Here is an 18,821-nt window from a genome sequence, read left to right on the forward strand (position 1 = left end):
TGTTACAAAGAGTGGCAATCGGCGTACAGTCTCTTGCGAGAAAGTCAAGGAGATTCCATCGTGTTTGTGGAAGGCATTCCTAAAGAAGACGACGGCATCGTCTCTGACTCCCGTCAAACCCATTTGGTCATTTTCGACGACATGTTAGGAGAAGACGAAGAAGAAATTAAATTGTGGTTCACGCGCAAAGGGCATCACCGTAATGCCAGTGTCGTTTACATCACCCAAAATTTGTTTCAACAAAGTAAAGCCCATCGCACCATCAGTCTCAATGCGCATTACGTGGTCTTGTTTAAAAGCCCTCGAGATAAATCGCAAGTGCAAGTCTTAGCCAAACAGTTAGGAACGCCTTGGCTGACTCAGGCGTACGACGATGCCACTCAAACGCCACACGCCTATTTACTCGTCGATTTGAAACCTACGACTCCCGAGGATTTGCGATTTCGTACCCACTTGTTTCACCACTGGTGCCAAGACGGAGGGCCTGTCCTGTACACGTCTCCGTCCTCGACTTCATTTCACTCCCCATGAAAAAAATCTATAAAAACCTCAGACCCTTTTTCGTCTGTCTCACACAGTGTGAACATGACGTCCCTTCAGTCGCATCTTCCCGTCAAATTGATTCGTGCCTTGTATGGCATCAGTCGAGAAAAAGATCCACAAACACGAGCTCGTGTCTTAGAAGCTAGTCTCAAAGAAGTCTTACGATGGTTCACGGTGACGGCACGTCAATTACTCCAAGGAATCATTAAGATTCCTCATCAAACCCAACGCTTTTTCGATCGAAACAAAGTCGCTTTGGTCCAACTGGCCGATCCCGCATCGATACTCAAACCAAAAAACAAATCATTTTGAAACCTGGAGGGAGCGGTACTCTAGGAGGGGTCATCATTCGCTCACTCTTAAGATGGGATCCTAATGCCCCCAAAGTTCTCCCCAAGACAAAAGTCCAACGAAGCCCCAAGAAGAAAAAGAAAAAGACCAGGTCCCCAAGAAGAATAACTTCTCCAGTGGCAGGACCCTCCTCTGACCAGACACCACCACCACCCCGGAAAAAGAAAAGAAGCCCCCAGAAAAAGAAACAGAGAAAAAGTCCCCAGAAAAAGAAAAGTCCACAGAAGAAGAAAACTAGTCGCAAGAGAGGAACTTCGGCCAGGACGCAACATTACACTCGCAAACCACGACCTGCCACAGCGGTGACTGCGTCTCCGGCAGCCTCACGTTTATCCACTTCTCCGTTGATGTCACCAGGAACTGAAGAGTACTTGGAGACGTTGATCACACCAAGAACTTCTCCGTTGATGACCCCCAAAAGAACTTCCCCAGTGGCAGGACCCTCCAATTTAGTGGCAGTGGCTGCTGCTCACAAAGTACCTTCTCCCAAAATCAAAGTCCATGAAAGATCGGGCATGTTACAAAGTTTACTGGATTTGTCCAAGCAAGAACTGGCTCGATTTAGTCCGTTACGTACCCCTGCACGACGTGTCATGCCTGTCCTCAAACTGATACGCCGTAAAGACAATCAGTGGCGACGCGTTCCAGTATAAAAAAGGCCTGTGACCGAGTAGGGTATCAGTGTTTTTTAGGTGCTCCTAAAGACTCAAAGATGTCACCCTCCAGAAAACCCCAAGGAAAGAAAAGGAAAGGACTGCCACCACGTTTAGCCAAACATGGGGACCTGTTATCTGTCCTGTCCAAAGCTTCTCCACCCCTACGAAAAAAACTCATTCAAACGGCCTCCAAAGAGGTCATCGATACCGTGTGCGAATGTTGTTTGAACGTTTTGAAAGGCACGATCCCTTTGTCCAAACACCAGAAACAATGCTTAAGCAAACATCGTCACGTTCTTCGCCAAATGGTTCGAAAGAAAATTCCCATTCGTCAAAAAAAGAAGATGTTAGTGCAACGTGAAGGCATTTTGCCTCTCTTGCTAGGCCCCATACTGAAAGGAGTCTTGGGAACCATGTTGGGAGGACTGGTGGGAGCAAGATAAAAAGGCTTTCGAAAGTCCCAAGATCTCAGAATCGACCCCTGACAACCCCATGGAAGGACGAAAACTAGCTTTAGTGCCTTACAAACGATGGATGGAATACCATCGGTGGCAAGAACAACGCACCCCGCATTTACCTCCCAATCCCAATTTGAGCGAGATGTCCCAGTTACAACACAAATTGCAGTCCTTGATGGATCGCCAAGATTTGTCCGAAACAGAAAAATCGCAAAAGTACGGTCAACTCTTGCAACGACTGCAACTCTTTCACCAGAAAGCTTTAGACGAAACAGCTCTACCCACTTTGAAAGATTTTAAGACCTTGATGAAAAGTCCAGCACCATCACCAGTACCAGCACCAGTACCACCAGTACCCGTGACCAAGACAGAAAAAGGAGAAGAAGAGGAAGGGTTTCAAACTCCACCAGAAAAAGTACGCAAGTTAACAACACCACCTACCTCCAGAATTGGATGGATTAAAAAGATGATGGCCACCCCTTCTTCCTCACAAGAGAAAAAGAAAGTGAAGACACAAGTGAAGACAGAAGTGAAACAAGAACCGATATCCCCCGCTCAGACATCCTTCTCCTCTTCGACACCTATTGCCGGTCGCACACGCAAAGCATTGCAATCCAAGAAAGTACCCCAAGAGAAAAAGAGTAGCATCCTCCAAGAGTGGGTGTCTTATTAACACACCAACCAACACAAAAAATGGAAAAAGTCTTAGCCAGCATTTACTACGATCCCTCCCATCCTGCAGGTTACGCAGGAGTTCAAAAATTGTATCGTGCTGCCAAAACTCGACTGAAAAGTCTCCGTTTACCTCAAGTGCAACGATGGTTACAAGAACAAGCTACCTACACTTTACACAAACCCATTCGACGCAAGTTTGCCAGAAGTCGCACCCGAGTGGAAGGCATCGATCATCAATGGCAAGCCGATTTAGCCGATGTCTCTCACTTGGCCAGCTACAATCGTGGTTACAAATATTTGTTTTGTGTCATCGACGTCTTTTCCAAATTTGCCTGGGTCGTACCCTTGACTTCCAAATCGAGCAGCGAGTTAGTGCGAGCCCTGCAACGGGTGTTGAAACAAAGCGGTCGTCACCCTTTTCGATGGCAAACGGACAAAGGCACCGAATTTCTGAACCAAGCTTTCCAAAAAGAATTAAAGAAACGTGACATTCATTTTTTTACCACCGAGAATCCCGAAACCAAAGCCAGCATCGTGGAACGTTTTCAACGCACTTTGAAAGAACGCATGTGGAAATATTTTACGCATCACCACACTCTGAAGTACATCGACATCTTACCGCACCTGGTGCAAGCGTACAACCAATCTTACCATCGAAGCATCGGACGTGCCCCGCAAGACGTGACTCCCGACAACGAAGTGCTGGTGTTTGAGCGTCTGTTTGGTACGTCCCCGACGAGGGCTGTCCCCAAGAAAAGGGGAGTGTTGGCCGTAGGAGATTGGGTGCGCATTGGCAAAACCAAACGCACTTTCGACAAAGGTTACTTACCTAACTGGACGACCGAATTGTTTCGCGTCACTGGACGAGTGCATGGCCGTCATCCTGCCGTCTATAAATTGGAAGACACGAACGGAGAAGTGCTCAAAGGAACGTTTTATTTGCCCGAGTTACAACGTGTGACCAAAAAAGAAGACGACGTGTACGACATCGAAAGCATTCTCGAACGCAGAACCCGTAAAGTGGGCAAACGACGTGTCAAAGAAGTCAAAGTACGTTGGAAAGGATATCCACCCAGTTTCGATTCTTGGATCGACGCTTCGCAAGTCATCGACTATAAAAAGAAGAAGTGACCATCATGCTCTTTCACACAGCAGACGCAGCTACGTCGACCAGTCCTTCTTCACCCAGTTCTTCTGTGCAAGATTTACAAAAACAACCCTTGTGGGTGTGGTGTGGAGAACGTGTGCCTAAAACGCAAATCGTCTTTTTCTGCCAAATCTTCGTGGTGTATTGTGTCATCGGGGCAGCCATTGCCAATTTGAGTTTGCAACAAGGAGACAAACAATTGTGGACCATTTTATTGAGCAGTTGCATCGGTTACCTGCTTCCCAATCCCTCCCTGAAATTCTCCTCGAACGGGAACCTTGTGTCCAGTGCCAGTGCCAGTCACCACTCCAATAACAATCAGAACCCCATTTTGGGCGGAGACACGCCTCTGACGTCCATTAATAACCCCTCGGACAGCCACAGAACTCTGGAATTATGAGTCACCAAAACCAATTTTACTTAACCTTACCCAGTGACAGTTCCATGGAGGTGTTTCCCCACAACACGTTGTGCTGTTACACGGCCAAATTACCTCAGACCATCCCCTTAGATCACGAAGCTCATTGGGAAGTGGCTTTAGTGGAAATGATTCACCCGACCCAAGTCCTCAATGTCCTTCCCAATCAAAATGTTTTTGATGTGGAAGTTCATGACGAACAATTGCAACAGTACTTGGATACCTATGGCAAATATGACAAGAAAACCCCTGGCACAAAAAATCAAAAGTACACCACATATCACTTGTTCATTCCCCCAGGGTATTATTTTAGTGGTCAACATTTGGTGAGCACCATTACCTCCAGGTTTAATGTCGTGTTTCTGAAAGCTTTGGAAAGTGTCAAAAAAAGTGTCACCATGGAATACCACAAAACAGCTCGTCGCTTCTTGATGAAATTTGACGGGAGTAAAATCCTGTCCATTTTATTTTGTCCTGAATTGTTTGACATGTTGGGCGGAGACATGGACATGAGAATGGTCATGATGAAGAAAAACGAATCACCCATCGTTTACGACAACGAGTCTTTTAGCAAGTTATTTCGTGCCCCGGTAGAACTGAACCAAGGACTGAATTTGATGTTTGTGTACTCCGATGTGGTGGAGTATAACGTGGTGGGACACACCTCCGTACCGTTACTGCGTGTCATTCCTTTCAAAGTGGATTCTGCCACGAACGCTGACGAGGAAGGTGGAAACACTTATCACGTCCACCGCGAATTTGTCCATCCTCACTATTTGCCTGTCAGCAAGTCGTATTTGGACACGGTCAACATTACTATAAAAGGAGATCTGGGACAAAATATTCCATTCACCAAAGGAAAAGTCACGGTGAAACTCCATTTTCGAAAACGGTTCTCTCACGACTCTTAAGTCATGTATCCAGTGTACCGAGGGGTTGCTCGACAGCGAGGACACGGTTTAGGAGACATGCTGAAATCGGCCTTTCGTTCGGTGGCTCCGGTGTTGAAACCGATGGTGACACGCGGATTGCACGCCTTGAAAGATGCCGCACTGACGCAAGGCAAAGAATTTCTCCAAAATGTCATCATCGACAAACAAAACCCTAAAGAAGCCTTCATGAGGGCAGGCAAAAATGTCTTGCTGCAAACGGGTAAAGACATTTTGGGCCGACGAGACACACCTATAAATGCCCTGCACGCTACCGAGTCAGGCATTCAGCAAGGACAAGGCAGAAAGAGACGACGAAGAAAACACCCTTTCACCAGACTTCAAGCGAGAAAGGCCAAGAAAAGAAGAACCGTTCGAGACTTAGACGTTTTCGATTATTGAGAAAGAGAAAAAAATGATGCACCGAGAGTCTTGCGCTTGTTCCAAGACGGAACTGGACCTGTTTGCCATGCCCCCCACCATGATGACCATGCAAGAATCCCAGTGGGTGGAATTTCATCCCGTCTCCTCTTTGACGGAATCAGCTCCCATCGAGTTTGAAATCAAAGGACAACCCGAAGATTACATCGATCTGAATAGCAGTTACCTGTATTTGAAAGTGAAAGTGATCAAAACGGACAACACCAATCCAGGAGGCGATGCTAGAGTAGCTCCTGTCAACAATTTCATGCATTCCTTATTTAGCGAAGTGGACTTGTACTTGAATAACAAACTGGTCAGCAGCAGCATGGATACTTACCCATATCGTGCCTACTTGGAAAATCTCTTGACGTACGGAAAAGAAGCCAAGAATACTCATCTGGATGCTTGCGTGGTATGGAAACCTGACACAGCAGGCGTAGGCACGTTTAGCGACACAGTCCTGACAGAAGATGACAATCCTCACAATGTGGGGTTTAACGAACGTCGTAAGAAAATTCTGCAAGGGCGAAGTTTAGAACTGATGGATCGTTTGCATTTGGACATGTGGTTACAAGAAAAGTATTTGCTCAACGGGGTGGATATCCGTCTGAGACTGAATCGTAGCAGTGCCACTTTCCATTTGATGGCCCATGCCAACGAATACAAAACTATCATTCAAGAAGCCCGACTTTACGTGCGTCGTGTGGAAGTGTTACCTAAAGTGGGAAACGACGTCAGTCAGACGTTGAGCAGAACGACTGCCAAGTATCCGATACGACGCGTAGAAGTGAAAACGTTCACCATTCCTGCTGGACAGCGATCTATGATCGAAGATCATCTGTTCCAAGGACAGTTACCCAAACGTTTGATTGTTGGTATCGTCAGGAATTCAGCCTTCAACGGAACCCACGATCAAAATCCTTTTGAGTTTCAACATTACAATGTGTCCAAGATCGAAGTCAGTCGCGACGGCAAGACCTTGTGTACCCGACCCTTTGAGCCCAACTTTGGTGTCGCAAAGAATTATTTGAGATCGTACTTGTCCCTGTACGAAGCCACAGGACAGTTAGGAACCAACACCAGTCACGGTATTTCGTACGACGATTATGCAGGAGGCTATGCTTTGTGGGGTTTTGATTTCACTCCAGACCAAGGCAGCGACGAGGGACATTTCCACCCTATAAAATCAGGCCAGATTCGTGTGGAACTTCAGTTTGCAAATCCACCTCCAGATCACACAGTGAACGTCCTCCTGTATGCAGAATTTGACAATACCATAGAAATCAACAGTTTGAGAGAAGTCATTCTAGATTACTAGAAGTCATGGAAGACTGTTATCCCTCTTTACCTAGTGGAGAAACTTTGGACATGAAATGTGAGGAGACTGTGGAAGAAGAAGAAGTGATCATAATGAAGTCGAGATGGCCAGAACAAGAAGCCCATTTAGTCTCCTGTTTTGCCAAACACTTGGTCGATAAAATGACGGAATTGATCAAGAAAAATTGCTATGGATGTCAAAACGATCATCCCAGTCAAATTCAACACGATAAATGCCTAATGTTAAGTCAAGAAGAAAAATTGGACGAGTATCTGGACGAAGCTTGGAGTCTCATCTCGAACAAAGACGTGTTGCACCAGTGGTATAAAGACTTGCGTGAACATTCTTGTCCACCATTAACCACTCAAGAGATCCATCGTATCGAAGCTCTCCTGAATCAGAGTGAGGAAACAGAACGAATAACCGTTTATTCGTCAGACATTTTCAAGCAAAAAGTCAGGATCGAATTGACGACTTATTATTACCTGTGAAGAAGAAAACACAAAACAATGGATACCTGGGAACTTTATTACCTTTTGAACCACAGTTCGTATACGGCTTCTTGGAATCCTGTCGTCTGTGCTAAAGATGAACTCCCTCATCGCAAACCTAAAGACCATCAAGCTTACGTGATCAACACGGACGACAGTCATCTCCCAGGAACCCACTGGGTAGCCGTCTACTTTCCTCAAGAAGGATGTGTGGAATATTTCGATTCGTACGGATTGCCCCCTTTGGAAGACGATATCATCGACTTTATGAGAAGAAATGCTCAAACCACCCGATTCAATAATGTGAAATTACAAGGCACAGATTCCTTGGTGTGTGGACAGTACTGTGTGTATTTTCTGCATCATCGCAGCCTGGGCTATTCCTTAGAACATTTAGTGACTCATTTTGATCCTCGTTCTTCTGCTAGAAACGATGTGAAAGTAGATCGATGGTTTTGTGACCATTATGCTTATCTTTTGTCTCAAGCTAGGAAACGTAGTGTCCATCAATGGCCTAATGATTTCCAACAGTGGAAATCACAATTTCATTCACAACGTTGTCAGCCCTGTTCAAAGTAGATTGTCTATTGAGAAAAAAAATGTTTGTGATTAGAAAAAAATTGTTTGATGTTATAGTGTTGGATTATTGTTAAAAAATGTTAGAGTTGTTGTTTAGTGTTAAGTGATTTTTGAATAAAAAATGTTGTGTTTTGAAAAAATGTCTTTGTCTTTTGTTTAGCTAGAAGAATGTTGGATTGATGCTCTTCGATTTCTTACTATCCCTCTCATGACACTCACTAAACGTTGCGGCTCGAAAACCGTGTGGGGGATGTTTTCCCTCACGTCCGCGCTTTGACTTTAAGAACCGGGGTTGTTTCCAGTCTAACCATCCATTGTCGACTCATCCTCCTACGAAGATGTGCTCCAAACTAGCTAAGCTCAACGAAGCCTACGTGAATTTGCATAGGGTCAGACACAGTCTGATACCGAAGCCAGAAGAAATAGAGAATGTGAGAATGTTAAAAATCACTGAAGACCTGATAGAAGAGCTCTTCAGAGAAGAAATGAACAGGGAAAAAGAAGAATGGACAGAGAAGTACAGACTTCAGAGACAGCAGCAACAGCAGCAACAACAGCAACAGCAGCAGCAGCAGCAACCTGAACCTGACAGAGGCTTTGTCGATTGTCGTATCGACACCAAAGAGTTCTTCTTCTCTTTCCGAAGAAGCAGACCTATCGCCAGAAAGTCTATCCTCAGAGGACATCGCATTCTTAGAAACTAAAAAAGAATGCCATAGCAAAACAAAAAAAACAGCCCTTTTCAGGGCTACCCAATACTCTAGAAAAGAAATAACGATCGATTTGCCAATGTGTGTAGGTAGTGTGAAAAATAAACACTCTTTCTTAAAAAAATGTGTTTGTGTGTTTGTGTTTGTAAGTGATAAAGTAGGTTGGTGTGGATAGTAGATTAAAATGATGTTTGTTTTTTTTGGGGCTGTTTGAGGTGTATATTTGGGGTTAGATTGGATTGCTTTGCGTATGTGGATAGTCTATTGAAGTGATTTATAAAAAATTTTAAAATAGTGATGGGTAGCATAAAAAAGTTGTTGTTTTTTTTGGTCATGATCTAGGTAAGATCAATTTTATGTTATTAGGGGATGTTTTCCATCACGTCCGCGCTTTCAGTATAAATTGAAACTCGCTGGGCAGTCAAGCTACCCTTGTTGATTGATCAACACAAGAATGAATAGCAGAATAGTGAAACTGTTAGAACTCCAGATGCACCTGGAATATGCCAGGCGCATAGTAAACGAACTATCAGCGGAGGCTATAGTAGAAGAAGCAAGAGTAAAGAAGGAAGAGGAGGAGAGAAGAGAGAGGGAAGAAGAGGAAAAGAAAAGAGGATGTCGTTCAATATTCCCGAGACAGAGGATTGGGGTGTTGAAGCGAATCATCCTCCCTCTGCGCTCCCCAGAAGAAAGGTGAAAGAAGACTGGGGAAGAAGATGCGTGTGTGGCGCCAGGCCAGGACGGTGCAACCATTAGATAGGTGCATCAGGAGTTCAAAAAACAGCCCTTTTCAGGGCTACCCAATACTCTAGAAAAGAAATAACGATCAATTTGCCAATGTGTAGGTAGAGTAGTGTGAAAATAAACACTAACTCTTTTTTAAGATAGTGTGAGGGTATGCATTTGTGTGTTTGTGTGTTTGTGTTTGTAAGTGATAAAGTAGGTTGGTGTGGATAGTAGATTATGGGTTTCTTTATTGTTTCTTAGCAAATGTGAAGAGTATAGTTTGGGTTATATTATATGAAATGAAAAAGTAGGGGGGATGTATTCCTTCACGTCCGCGCGTTGTTTGGTCATGATCTAGGTAAGATCCATTTTATGTTTTTAGGGGGATGTTTTCCTTCACGTACGCGCTTTAAGTATAAGAACCCACAGTATTCTTTGTTCAAACCATTCTACATAGAAGATGGCTTCAAACCACCTGGATAAATTTCAATCACTGCAAGACGTCAATGACAATTTGGGCATGATAGAACAAATGCTCGTACGACTCGTTGAAGACCACTATTCTTATAGTCCGCATAGAGTAAAAATGGAAATTAACAACTTAAGAAAAGCAAAGGACATGATCAGTGGTGTGATGAAGGAAATAAAGGAGGAGAAGGAGGATGAAGAGGAAAAGATAAGAATAAGAACATGGAACGAAAAAATTGAAAAAGAAGAAGAAAATGAGAAGAGGAAGAAAGAAGAGGAGGAAGAGAAGAAAGAAGAAGAGGAGGAGAAAAAAAAGAAAGAAAAGAAGAGAAAGAGTGTTGGAGATAAAATAAGAAGTTGGTGGAGGAAAAGAAGAAATTAGAAGCAGAAGAAGAAGAAAACCCAAAGGCCCTTTTCAGGGCCCCCATATTTCTCGAAAAGAGATAGCTTTTCCATTGCCTACCCCTTTTTTTAAAATTTAAAAAAAAAAAATAAATCCCATGTTAATTTCCCTTGTCGCTAAACAGTCCCACGATTTTTCTCCATGTTCATTTCCCTTGTCGCTCAACAGTCCCACAAATTTTCTCCATGTTAATTTCCCTTGTCGCCAGATTGTCCCACGATTTTTCTCCATGTTAATTTTCCATTGTCGCCAGATTGTCCCAAGGGGGTCTGTAATGCTAATTCCCATTGTCGCTAGGGTATCCCCCTTCACTACTAATGTGACTCGAGTCATACATTAATGTGATGAGACTATCTACCAGGTATTTCGTGATTTCGTGAAAATAAAGGACATTTTAGGGAACTTACACAGAATATGATGCAAAATATTTGTTTATTAAACTGCAAAGCAAGTAGTAAATTAACTGTTTTTGTGTAGTTATATCTTCCGGAGTTAAAAAAATATTGTAAATGGGCGAGTTTAGTATTAAATACAAATAACAATGTGTGATCGATATTATTCAAAAGAAAACATTATATCAATTAAAAATAATTCAGATCAAGTGACAGTTAACAATTCCTTGCACAATACATTTACTTCAAGAATTTTTTATTTTGAAAAGATACGTAACTGTTAGTGCTGGTATTACTGTATTTATAATTTTGTTAGATCTATATTTATAAATAGATCGCAATTAGTACTGAAGTATGCGTGTCTTTTTGTATTGCATCGTAGTACAGTACGTTATCTTAAATTCGTCATAAAATGGAGGAATATCAATCTCTCCTACAACGTTACATTTCCCGGCTAAGCCATACCCATCATATTATATTGGCAGTCTAATGTTACATATTTGTGTGACTCTAGAATTTTGTACCCTATTTAACACAGGGCTTCTATGTGGCTTTCAAGTGACACACTAAACTTCTGCGACAAACGAATTTAATGAAATGTTTCGATACACGCTGTGCAGTTTCCTGCACAAAAATAAAATGCAATAACTGGGATGCGAAAGTAACCTAGATTGTATCTGCATACCGGACTGTGTATATGGAAGAAAGGCGACATTCTTGCTGAAGTACCTGTGAGTTTCGGAATTTTGTATTACTTTTAGTCTACGTCAAAACATTCATAAAAATATTTTTTAGCATCTGCTTTAACCTGTTATATTCCAGACGTTTTTTCAGTCTCCTTTAAATACCTGTACAGTTGAGGAATTTTAGGTCCCCTTCAGATCCGTCAATTGCATTGCCATTATGCGTTGGTACCCTTGATTGATACTATTTACAACATCAGTTAAATATATGCAATTTTACTGACACCTCCAACATGATCTGAAGTACGGGTTATGCTTTCTATATAAATATCGGATATATGCATATAGCCACTAGACACTTGTCGCTACACACAGCTTTTTGATAGTATAATATTGGCTAACAGATAGCAGATGACTGATGTTGGGTCACTGTACATGGCGTGTTGGATAGTATATGTATTCTTCACTACAAACGTAGTGTTGATTGTATAATAAGCATGTTGAATAGAAAGAACATCATCTGGTTATTGGTCACCACACAAAGCGGGTTCATAATGTAAGTGAGAAAATGGTAACCACACAGGCGTTTTTGTGATGTAGTATGGGGATGTTGGAATATGCCTACGTTTTGGTCACTACACACACACACCTATCTATCTATCTATCAAACTATATATATATATATATATATATATCTTGGCATCCGTCCGTCTACGAGAGACGATGGCATAGCTCCAAAGTACGCTTTTGCTTATCCTTCTTTTTAGCTCTCTTTTCAACTTGCTTTATTCTTCTCTTTTCCTCTGCGTTTTGAACTCCCTGCCTGACAGCTAGACGCCAGCTGGAACGGTTGTTTGCCTAGCTCTCCCAGTCGTTGACATTGATGTTTGCTGTCTTCATATCCTTCTTGCAAACATCTTTGTAGCGCAGATGTGGTCGTCCAGTTGGTCGTGCACCTTCTGCTAACTCCCCATATAACAGGTCCTTGGGAATGCGACCTGGGTCCATTCTCTTGACATGGCCGAGCCAGCGAAGGCGCCTCTCGCTGAGTATGGAGAACATGCTGTTCATGTTGGCGCGTTCTAGAACTTCTGTGTTGGGTACTTTGTCCTGCCACTGGATGTGCAGAATGCGCCGCAGACATCTCAGGTGGAAGCTGTTGAGTTTCCTCTCGTGTCTTGCATAGGTGGTCCATGTTTCGCTGCTGTAGAGAAGTGAGCTGAGCACGCACGCTTGGTAGACACGCAGTTTGGTCTTCTCTGTGAGGTTGGGGTTGTTCCAGACCCTCTGGTTAAGTCTGGCCATCACTGCTGCTGCCTTGGCAATCCTGCCGCCCACCTCAAAATCAATGGAGAGTGAGCTGGAGATGTTAGACCCGAGGTATGTGAAGTTCTCGACAACTTCCAAATTGTACCCATCGATGGAGACAGAGGGAGGGGAGTCTGTGTCCTGTGCCATGACATTTGTTTTCTTCAAACTGATGGTCAGTCCAAATTCCTTACATGCATGGGAGAGGCAGCATACCAGCTGCTGAAGTCCATCTTCCGTGTGTGATGTCAAGGCTGCATCGTCGGCAAAGAGCAATTCACGGATGAGTACCTCTGTGACTTTAGTCTTAGCACGGAGACGGGCGATGTTGAACAGCTTGCCGTCAGCCCTGGTATGGATGTACACTCCCTCGTAGCAGTCCTTGAATGCGTACTGGAGAAGCATGGAGAAGAAGATGGCAAAGAGCGTCGGTGCAAGGACACAGCCTTGTTTGACTCCGCTAACGACTGGGAATGCTTCAGATTTTGCGCCATTGAAGCACACTGTGCTGTGCATGTTCTCGTGGAACGACATAATGACAGCAAGCAGACGTGGGGGGCAGCCGATCTTCTGCAGAAGTCTGAAGAGTCCACTCCGACTAACCATGTCAAACGCCTTCGTCAGGTCTATGAAGGCAACGTAGAGGGGCATCCGCTGCTCGCGACACTTCTCCTGCAGCTGACGTAGTGAGAAGATCATGTCTACAGTTGACCTGCCGGCTCGAAATCCACACTGGGATTCTGGGTAGACGCGGGAGGCTAGGATCTGCAAGCGTGCCAAGGCAACACGGGCGAAGGCCATTCCGACGATGCTGAGGAGGGAGATGCCCCGATAGTTGTTGCAGTCACTACGGTCTCCTTTGTTTTTGTACAAAGTGACGATGTTGGCATCACGCATGTCCTGTGGGATGTATCCCTGTTCCCAGCAAAGGCAGAGGAGTGTGTGTAGGGGCTGGAGCAGTGCTGGTTTTCCGCTCTTGAGGACTTCAGGCGGAATGCCGTCGCTTCCGGGAGCCTTCCCACAGGCAAGGCAATCGATGGCTTTTCCGAGCTCTTCCAGGGTGGGCTGTGTGTCTAGCTCCTCCATGACAGGCAGGTCTGGAATGGCGTCCAGGGCAGTTCCAGTGACATTGTTTTGGGTTGCATATAGCTCGAGATAGTGCTCAACCCATCGCTGCAGTTGTTTCCCCTGGTCTGTGATGACTTCGCCCGTCTTGGACTTGAGGGGGGCGGTCTTGTAGCTGGGGGGGCCTGTCGCTTGTTTGATACCCTCATACATTCCTCTTGTATCCCCGGTGTCAGCAGCTGTCTGTATACTGTTGCAAAGGTTCAGCCAGTAGGTGTTGGCACAGCGGCGGGCGGTCTTCTGGGCATTATTCCTTGCAATCCTGAGGGCTTGTAGTGTTCTGGGACTAGGTGCAGCCTTGTATGCCAGGAGGGCTTTCCTCTTTGCCTCAGTCACGGGCTCCATCTCCTCCCAGTTTGCCTCATACCAGTCGACATTCTTTCGCTCCCTCTTCCCGTAAACTGTGATGGCTGAATTGTACACAGAGTCACGGATATGGGACCACTTGGAATCAATGGTGTCATCAGGTGTCACTTTGGTGAGGGCTTCCTTCAGTTTGCTGATGAACTGCTGTGTTTTCTCTGGGTTGCTTGCACAGCAGGTGTTGATACGTGGGTGACCCTTCTTCTTGGCGTGGTGCAGCTTCTTGGGTAATATTCGCACCTTGCTGGCCACGAGGGAATGGTCCGTGTCAAAATCGGCACTGTGGTAGCTGCGGGTAAGGAGGACACTGGCCAGTTCTGCACGCCTGGTGATGACGAGGTCTAGCTGGTGCCAGTGGCGTGAACGTGGGTGTCTCCACGACACCTGGTGGATCTCCTTGCATTTGAAGAAAGTGTTTGTCACACATAGGCTGTGGGAGCAGCACATCTCCAGCAGTCGCTGACCATTCTCGTTGATCTTTCCCCTTCCGTAAAAGCCGAGACAGGTGGACCAGGCCTCATGGTCAGCTCCCACTCTAGCATTGAAGTCTCCTAGTAAGTAAAGGCTTTCATTGTTGGGGATACTAGATATTGCCTGATCCAGAGCCTCATAAAACTTGTCTTTCTCCTCGTAGGTGGAGTAGAGGGTTGGAGCGTACACACTGAAGATGTTGACCGGGCCTAAGGATGTTGACAGCCGGAGGGCAAGGATTCTCTCAGTACCTGATGATGGAGGTTCAATGAAGGCGATTAGCGTGTTCTTGACGGCAAAGCCTACACCATGATGCCTAGGTTCATCCAAGGGCTTCCCCTGCCAAAAGAATGTGTAATTGGCTTCCCTGATGGTGCCGCTGTCAGCCAGTCGGGTCTCCTGGAGGCAGGCAATGTCGATGTTCAGTCGGGAGAGTTCTCTGTCAATGACGGCAGTCTTCCGTGCATCGTCGATCTGCTGTAGGTCAGTGGTCAATCCAGGACACATGGTCCTGATGTTCCAGGTTGCAAAACGAAGAGTTGGAGTCTTTTTATTTCTTCTTTTAGTCTTTCCTGGTGCAGAGTTTTGTGGCCCACTTGTCGAGATGGTACTCTAAGCTCCACGCACCCAGTGAAGCAGGCAGGCCATGGCGGGCAGCACCTTACTGACTGGGGGCTGCCCAGCTTGAGGCGGGCGGTAGCTGTCCAGTGAGACCTGATGATCTCTCCCACCGTCAGAAGTAACCCCTGGCGCCAAGCTCTACGCCAATCGAGCTTTGACTTAGAACCGGTAAACTGCTACTTCTCGTGTTGTGCCGACGCCGTACGACGACGCTGGAGTGTCCTCTCCAGTGGAGCTATGAAGCCTGGGCAGGGTGGTATGGAGAATCAGCTGTTGCCCATGCAGCAGATCCCCCCTCTCCACGCAGCTGGTGTGCCCAAGGGAACGACGAATGCCGATACAGCTTGGCACCAACGGCGTCGCAGGAGTTGCCGGAATGACGTTGAAGTCAATGTCATACCGCCTTAGGGACTCCATCTCCGGATTTTCTGTCGGGGTTTACTCCCTTAGCCTTTCCCATGAGTGGGTATAGCCACAAGGCAGCAGAGGTTTGGAATCGGAGTTTTCCTTCTCCTAGATGAGCTACCATCCAAGGTTTACGAGTCCCATCTACCCGAAGCAACTGGTTTTAAGGCGCCAGTGGGCCGCCTTCACCCCTTCTCCTGTTAGTAGAAAACATGGTCTGCCGGGCTTCAAATCTAAGCCACTCGCGAAGGCCAGGAGCTGGATTTTAGTTGACAGAGGCAGTAAGAGACGCAGGCCGTATGGGGCATTTTGGAGGATTGGGGCGCTTGTCTCCCACTCCCACCCCGGGCAATGTCAACCTTAGACCACATATATATACAATATGTATATAATATGGATAGTATATACGCTGTTTCAATGATATACCACGAGATGTATACATTTTTCATTAAAACCAAACGAGGCTTGTTTAGTTTTCTTTTAATGAAACAGTTATAGAACGAGTGGTATATTATTCATACAGCATACATACTATACATATATTTTATTTATACCACATACTAGTTTTCATTTTATATTGGAGATAAAACTGACGGCCATAAACAGTGCACTTTAAGGGAGTCAACTTTTCACAACCCCTCGCATGTGTGTACGCTAAAACAAGAAGTCTTGTAGTGATTCATAATTTCCTGTACACTTCATTCATATTAATTGCTATAAGTTTCCTTTAGCAATATTAAATTAAAAGAAAACACAAGGCTAATACTTAACATTCAACAAATTTTAATAATGTGCATGCAAACATTGAATTTGCAGCGTTCGTTGTCATGAACAGTAACAGGGCGGCCATTTGCATATATAGCAACAGTACGATTCGAACCAGAAACATCAAAATAATGAAAGAACAAGATGTAATTAAACATGTTAACCCTAACTACATTTCATTGATATCGCTTCTGTCCATATTTCGCTATCCCTACTGACTGTCCGTGTCACTTTCAATAATTCTCCTACGTTCCGCTGTGTGGGCCCTGTTTGAGAATTCGCCTGTTGAAAGAATTTGACTCAGTTAGGGATCTGGTTCACGTTTTGCGAGAGGTTTATAACAAACATATTTTGTACAGTGATGTTTGATCCGTAGAATGGGTTACTCATAATATGATTCTGTTGAATATTACACGTTTGAGAACTTGATATACTACAGTCTGTTGCTGTACAGTTTGAAATTTCTTTGTTGTGGGGGTAGGGCTTGACAGCATCATTACTTGGGTGGCCGGTGTTGCTCAGATAATTGGAGTACGTATGTTGTTGTTTGTCACTGATGTTTGAGTAACTGTTTATAGACTGTATACATTTGTGGCTTGAAATTTGCATGATATCAGTAGGAGGGAATGTTTTTGTCTCTTAAGTTCTGAATTAGGAACTTTCGGCTATTAGTGTTTGTTAATTTCTCTCTTTCTGTCATATTTGCCATTTCTTTCATTTTTTTCATGATGCATCTAAGTGTGTTAATTCCAACGACATTTTGGGATTGTCGCTGAGATTGGCCTAGTGTTGGGCGCAATATAAAAAGGATCTTTACCTAGACATCTTGTTCTTGAGATTGTCGTTTGTTCTTGTTTTTGTCTGTCTTTCATTGAGTTCAAGATATTTGAGGCCATTCAAATTATAATGTTCAGTCACTCCCCTCAGATCAAAATGCACAGAGTTGTTAAACCACAATGTGTTAACAATGGCTTCAGGTGTTTCCATCCCGAGTAGTTTTTTGCTATACAAGGCATTTATTTCTTCTTCTGTGATCGATTGACTCCGATTGGGTTTATTTCCTTTTCCTTTAGATTTTAAACCTTTTTGCTTAGCCCGAAGAGCTTCCTTGGTTAATGCAAAATTTCTGGGTCTTCCTCCCATGATTCTACTTGCATATTTCTTGATTTTAAGGTGGAAGTCAATGGAGGTGATAATGCTTATTAAGCTGTTCGGTTCAAACTCAGATCCATCATTTCTCCTAACACTGAGTATAAAACCAGCCAGGTGCTGATTTAATTCAAATAGGTGTATCTTGTGTAAATTTCTGAATTCATTTTTTTAAATTCAAGAATTCTGTCACTAGTCTTACATCAAAACGTGTATTTTTTTAAAGTGTTTGCATTCTGCTTACTGTCTAAAAATTTCAGTATATCATCAGGCACATGGTATAAAAATCTGTCTTCACTAACAAGCTCACATTTGGACACATAATGATTATGTTCATTTACAAATGACTCAGCCATGTCTCTATCAGACTCCAGTTAACTCACAGTTTAGTACATTAAATGTTGCCTAATCATCTTGCTCCTTATCTGTTATCATTGTTTTCCTTTTTACACAGAGCTGAAGTGTCTGATTTTTGCAAGAGGGAGAGACTGGAAACAGCAGTGTTGACAGAGATGACAGCAGACGACACAGGGTGGAGCTCAATAATATTTATTTCCTGGATTGAGTATGGTTGTTTTTTGTATAAAAATGTTAGTTTCTATAAAAATATTTTACATGAAAATCATTTTCTTGTTATTTTCTCCTTTTTAAATGTAATAATGTAAGAAATTCATTTCCATGTTTAGAGAGTTTAATATCTATAAAAACATGACCATCATGCGTATTCATACGCCATGGGCAAATCACACTTTGATATACCAATGCTATATATTATATGGTATGAGGTGGATTTATTGATAATATGTCACCCCGTTATTGGTCTATACACAGGGAGTTATAATAGTGTAGAATGGAATAATGGATAATAATAACTACTTGTTAGTCACCATACACCGCGTTTTGAATAGTATATATGGGGTATCGGTCACTGAGCCCAAGAGTGTACCCACAAATTAAATTCTCGTTCAGATATAGAGTGCCGCCACACCAAAGTTATATTCACATAGAGATCCAGAATGTGTTCCGTAGACACTCTGATTGGCCCACAATATTAAGTTCCATTAATGTCAAGAGTGTCATATGAATGTAACCTACTAAGTAATGTTAATTTCTGTAAGAAACCCAGTAGCCACATATGACTGCTTGCAATCAATCAATCAATCAATCAATGAAAGAATGAATCAAGGAATCAATCAACAAATATTTTAGGATAGATTGGGACAGACATACTGCGAATATAATGC

This window comes from Sinohyriopsis cumingii, chromosome 8, assembly GCF_028554795.1.
Source record: "Sinohyriopsis cumingii isolate HCF-2022 chromosome 8, ASM2855479v2, whole genome shotgun sequence".
In the NCBI taxonomy this organism is placed as follows: domain Eukaryota; kingdom Metazoa; phylum Mollusca; class Bivalvia; order Unionida; family Unionidae; genus Sinohyriopsis; species Sinohyriopsis cumingii.